The sequence below is a fragment of the Eutrema salsugineum genome, unplaced genomic scaffold, assembly GCF_000478725.1.
Source record: "Eutrema salsugineum unplaced genomic scaffold, Eutsalg1_0 scaffold_4, whole genome shotgun sequence".
Classification (NCBI taxonomy): Eukaryota; Viridiplantae; Streptophyta; class Magnoliopsida; order Brassicales; family Brassicaceae; genus Eutrema; species Eutrema salsugineum.
The window spans coordinates 526,922-532,988 of NW_006256686.1; the positions used below are offsets into that span (position 1 = coordinate 526,922).

The window sequence follows — 6,067 nt, forward strand, 5'->3', positions numbered from 1 at the left end:
CAAAACGATCCATAAAAGTGGTCAAAAAACGATGTTATCAACATCCCTAGACTTAAACCTTTGTTTGTCCCAAAACAAAGCAAAAGTCTGATATATTCATAAATTGCATCATTTAGTGTACATATTGAAGTCCAAATCATGTCTCATTTGCATACATTTTAGGTCTTTAGACATTTTTTTAGGACTTAGGAGATCGCATTAGGTCCAAGAGAGTTTTGCATGGTTTGGAGTGTTAAACAGGTGCTTATGGGGCCTATTTGGAGTGGAGAATGTGAACCAGATGAAGAAATGGAGTTGAAATGATCAAAAATGGTGAAAAAGGGCATTATGTGTGTAGAATAGGGTGCTTAGGTGTTTGATTTATGATGTTTAGGTTCTAGATTCTCATTTCCTTTCCTTATTTAGCTGCTCTTAATGCTAGATCTCTCCTTATAAGCTTGATCTAGAACTTAGGCATTTCTCCACCCACAAGGTGTTTGATGAAATGCCTGAAAGAGCTAAGCTAAAGGTTTATGCCTTTCCATCATGAGAGTGATAGTTAAATGCATAAATGACATATTAGAACTGTTTCTTAATGCTCATTTATTCATATTTCACAAATGGGAATTTGGTTTCAAAGTGGATTAGTGTCGAGATTAATGCCTTCATAAGAGGATTAATCTAGATTAGAGTTCTAAGTTAATTGGTTTTGAGATCATTTGATTGCATGCTATATCTTTCTGTGTAAGATTCAGTCTATCTTAGCTCTTATTTTGATGTACAAAGAGGCTATCTATTCTTTTTAGACTTGGAACCTTATGCTTGTTGATTGCTTAATCACTAATGGGAATTAGTCTTGATTAAGCAATTTGCAAAGAAATTTCTGTCATGGGAATGAATTAATCTTCTTTGGAAGTCTAGACTAAAGAATTGCTAGTGTTGCATTGTTTTCTTAGCATCATCAATTAATCATTGAAAGCACCCTGATCAATGATCACATCTAGAGGATTAGCTTTCTCTTTATTTTGAATTTGAGTCTTTTCTTGTTTGTCTTTCTTGTTTAGTTCTCAATTATTACTTGCTTCTTGTTTGTAACATGTTTTAGATCACTTTGTTACCAAAACCTGTTTAATTAGAGTTGGATTAAGATAGTTCCATATAGACTTGGTGTCTAGAATCTCTCCATTTGGATTGATCCTCAAGTGCTACAACACAAGAGGTTAATTGACCTTAGTAAGCTAAAAACCTATTATCAATTTGGCGCTGTTGCCAATTAGGTATTCATTCTAGCATTAAGACTTTGGATCTTCTTGAGATCAAGTCATTTTCTTTGGTTTTACTGATTACCTTTGGTTTTACTGATTACCAGTGTCAAGCAAGAAGGCATAGAGAAAGAGCTGTGCACATTGAGAGATTGGGTATGGATTAAGAGCAACAGGCTCATGGTGGTAATGGAAACCACCAGGCTCAGCAAGAGGGTCCAGCACCACGTCAAAGAACAGTTGTGGGAGCTGGTGATGAGGCCAATGCTCAGGGTCAAAGACATGGGATTAAAGCTCCAACACCTGAAAACAATTTTGAGATCAAATCTGGCTTGGTCAACATTGTGCAATCAAACAAGTTCCATGGCTCGGCATTAGAAGACCCATTAGATCACATTGACAACTTTGACAGAGTTTGTGATCTAACTAAGATGAATGGAGTGAGTGAGGACAGTTTCAAGCTGAGGCTATTCCCTTTTTCTCTAGGATACAAAGCTCATCAATGGGAAAAGTCTCTACCTCAAGGATCAGTCACAACATGGGAGCAATGCAAAAGAGCATTTCTAACCAAGTTCTTCTCTTCATCAAGAACAGCAAGGTTAAGAAATGAAATTTCAAGTTTTATTCAGAAGAACCATGAATCCTTTTGTGAGGCTTGGGAAAGATTTAGAGGGTATACCATGCAATGCCCTCACCATGGATTCTCAGATTCTCAGCGGTAAAGTACCTTCTACAGAGGTGCTTTACCAAAGGTCAGACTCCTCTTGGACACTTCTTCAAATGGTAATTTCATGACGAGGGAAGTCAATGATGCCATGACCCTTGTGGAGAATGTAGCTCAGAGTGATGAGCTTTATGGATCAGACTTTGACAGGAATTCAAGAGGTGCTGTGTTTGCTGAAGAGGAAAGGACAAGGAAAGATATCTGGTCTCTCAATGACAAGCTAGATAAACTTATCCTAGCTTCTCATAAGTCAGTCAACTTGGTTAGAGATGTGAATCATGTGTTTCAAGACACATTTCAAGGAGAAGACACCACAGCTGAGGTAAACTTTGTAGGTGGACAACAAGGTTACCAAAAAGGCTTTACCTACTACAAGAATTACCCCACCCAGAACTTTCACTCTCACATCAATACATGGTTTTGTCCCTCCCCAACAGCAAAGCCTCGAACAGAACTCAGGGAATAAGGATCAAGAAGTACATAACCTCCTCCAGCAAATCCTCAAAGGTCAAGCAAGTGGTGCCATGGACTTCAACAAGAAAATGGCAGAGATTAACAACAAGGTGGATTGCACTTATTCTGATCTTCTAACTCAACTTTCAACCTTGGTTTCCAAAGTCAAGACTCTAGAGAACAACAAGGGCCACTGCAGTTCTCAAGCTCAAAGATCTTTACCAGGGACATCAGTTGCACATCAAACAGAATACTGCAATGCAATCCTCTCAAATGATGAAAATCTTGCTGCTGTCAAGGAAATTGAGGATCTTCTCCGTGGCAATGTCTCAAGTGAAAAATGCCTGACAAAAGATTATGAGGATGCCATCATAGATGAGTTTGAGTTCCTGTTGTGTGATCTCAATGAGGACATTGAGAAAGAAGGTGGGGAGGCAGCTTGTTTTGATATGAAAAAGAATGATTCTGAGATTGCCGAATGAAAGGATCAGAGAATGGTTCAAGGAAGGACATCTGATGGAGTCTATAGCACTGGTTCAACAAGGGTGAACCCCAAAACTATTCCAAAGCTAGGTAATCCAGGAAAGTTCTCCATCTCATGCTCTCTTGGAAATTTGAAAGTGGGCAATGCTTTGTGTGATTCTGGATCAAGCATCAGTGTAATGTCTTTAGACATGGTGGAGAGAATAGGGATCTAGAGTCTTAAGCATCACCCCATGTCAATTACCTTTGGAGATTCATCCTCAAAGAAGCCATATGGAATCCTTGAAGATTACCCACTAAAGATTGGTGAATGCATAGTTCCAACTGATTTTGTGGTAATGAAGATGAAAAACATCAAAGAGCTTCCTCTTTTGCTTGGAAATCCTTTTCTGAACACCACAGGAGCAAGGATGGACTTTGATACTCAAAGAGTGGTGCTTACTAAGGTAGATGATGAAGTATCTTATCCTCTTAAGCCTCCTCTTGCTGGGTTTTGTGGAGTTATATCTGATGATTCCAATGAGTTCAAACACTATGAGATGAAGTATGTGGGGATTATTGTAACTATAGAAGAAGCTCAACCCCTTGCATCAGTTGAGAAGAAGAAAGAGTCCTTAATAAGACCTGATCTTGAGTTTGAAGGGGATTTCTTTAGTGATGATGAAAGTTGTTTGGAATCTCTATCTCCTACACCAAGTGAGAAAGAGATTAGTGGCAACAAATGAAATAGTTCAAGCTCCCAAGATAAGAGTCCAACAATCACCAAACCATTCACTCTTGGGTCTTCTTCTCAAGTCTTAACTTTCACTCCTTGGAAGTTTGATGGTGGGGCTGTGGAATACAAAGTTAAAGGCGTTGGAGGATCAAAACCTTTTGCTACCGTCAGGGCAATCCTCACACAAGAGCTCATAGACAAAGGGTCATCTGGTGTCCAAGAGATGATGAACAAGGATCTCATGCTTGAATTCATGGACAAGAAAAGGAGCATCAAAGCTCCTCCTCTCCCTTACTAAGAAAAGAGTATGAAAAGTCAAACTTACTGACTTAAAATAAAGTGCTCTTGGGAGATACCCCAAGCTTATCCTTGTACATAACTCTTTTTAATATTTTCTCTTCTTTTTCATGTTTTAGGATATCTTGATGGGTTTTGTGAAGTGTTTTCAGGTCTAAGGTGACTTAGGGATGTTGTGTTCCTAGGACAAAGTGAAAAGGACACCTGTTCTCCCCTGATCCAAGTAGCACACCTGTTCGCAAATCACACCTACATGGGTGTGCGGGTTGGTGTCTTCTAGGGCCATGTAGCAGCAACAAAGAAGGCCAGAACTTTCAAGAAGCTTTATGAGCGACTTGGGTGTGCGAGATAGGAAGGAGAGCAGCCCATGTCACACAACTGAAGAAAGCCAAGCTTTATGTGCGAGTCGGTCCAAGACAAGTCCATGTCGCATAAAGGAGTACAAACAAAGCCAAATCCTTCTCCAATGATGTCTAGCCTCACCTGGTGCAGCCACTTACTCCCCCTTTGCATAAGAACCACACCAGGTATCACTCCAAACACTTGTAAATGAGCATTTAGCATTTTTCTTTATCTTTTGCATTTAATGTTTGATTTTTTCTCTTTCTCATGCTTTCATAACACAAGGGACTGCATTATTTAAGTGTGGGGGAGAGGCTTTGTGTTTACTAATCATGTTTTCTCTTGTTCTTATTTTGATTTGCATCTTGAGTCGACATCTAAGTGCATAGAAAAACCATAAAAATAGAAAAATCTGAATTTTTTTCACAAAAATGTTCATTTTAGTTGCATTCACATTTTTAGGATTGAGTCTAGTTGCATAATCATATAGGTTGCATCACTTGCATGGGAGTAATGATAGGTTTCTTTGAGAGACAATCATCTTAAGATCTTGAATTCATGCCCTAGTTATTAATTCTCTATTGCTTTCAAAACTGCTATGAAATCAGGAGTGAACCATGTTTGGAACTAGTGTCTCAATGCTTCTGTGTTAGTTGGATTAAGTTGTGATTAACTCCAGCCTTATTTAAAGTGAAAACCATAACTTGACAATCTATATATCATGTTCGTACATATCATTGTGAACTCATGGGTACCACAAAAATATTTGAGCTCTCTTATCCCTTTTTATCACTCTTTGCTAGCTCAAATATTTGTTCTCTCATTTTGAGACAGTTCCCTGCCTTGAACCAAACCTTCCTTGAAGACTAAAACACTTTAGTAAGAGATATTGTGAGGCATTTTTTTGAATAAACTTGACAGAAAGTGTTGGGTTTAGGGCGACAAGAGTAGAGTTTCATGTAGATCTTGCTCTGCATCATGAGTCTAGAGTAGGCTAGGAAGAGATCTTGGGAAACACTGAGTGAAAAGGAGAGAGTTTGATATAAGAACCAGGGGATGGAAAAGAAAAGAGATCGGTTTGGGGTCTGTTGTTTAAAGAAAGAAAGCTCTTGTGTTTTGAAAAGTAAAGTCTACCCTCTAAGTGAAAAGAAAAAAAAGAAGCCAAAAAGGCTCAAGTGTTTAAAGAGAAAAAAAAGAGGCTAGACAATGCTAAGTGAGAAGAAGCTAAGTGAAAGGTTTAGACCCCAAAGCCTGAGTTTGAAAATGAAAACATGAATCCCCTGGTGAGGAAAAGAATGAGAGTGAAGAGAGAAGTGGGTTTAGAAGGCAATGATTTCCTTGAGAGAAGGGTAGCTTAGGTGTGTTCTTCATGGTCTAGAGTTAAGGTGAAAGACCTACTTGGGTCATTAGGTAGATGGAATTCTACTCTTTATGCATCAATTGCCTTTTACCGTTAGCCTTCTGTTAAAGTTTATTCTTTCTTGAGTGATCCCTTGAGTTGCATTGAACCCACAAGCATTGGAATGAGATCATTTTAATCTCATAACCCTGTCCCAAACCAAATGAGTTCACATGATTTGCATGAGCATGATCCGCATGATACTTAAATGAATGTCAAATGGCTGGAGTTAGGAATTCTTGTGAAGGTTGACACTTGAGTTTGGTTCACTTGGTGATGAGCATGGCTAGTTTTTATGAGTACACCAGTTTGTATTGCAATTTATAATTAGTAACTAGGACCATGAGTTGAACACTTTTGATGATTATCCTCTCTCTTTAAGAAATGTGAACTCCCGAGCATTCAACCTCTCT

At 38.7% G+C, this 6,067-nt stretch overlaps 1 non-coding gene across 1 annotated transcript; it reads right to left on the reverse strand.

The window, feature by feature from the left end:
- Positions 1 to 1,837: 1,837 nt before the first annotated feature.
- LOC112084864 lies at positions 1,838 to 1,944 on the reverse strand. The gene has a single exon (XR_002898522.1). It is a non-coding gene; the product is annotated as a small nucleolar RNA R71 (small nucleolar RNA).
- Between the last annotated feature and the right edge of the window lie 4,123 nt (positions 1,945 to 6,067).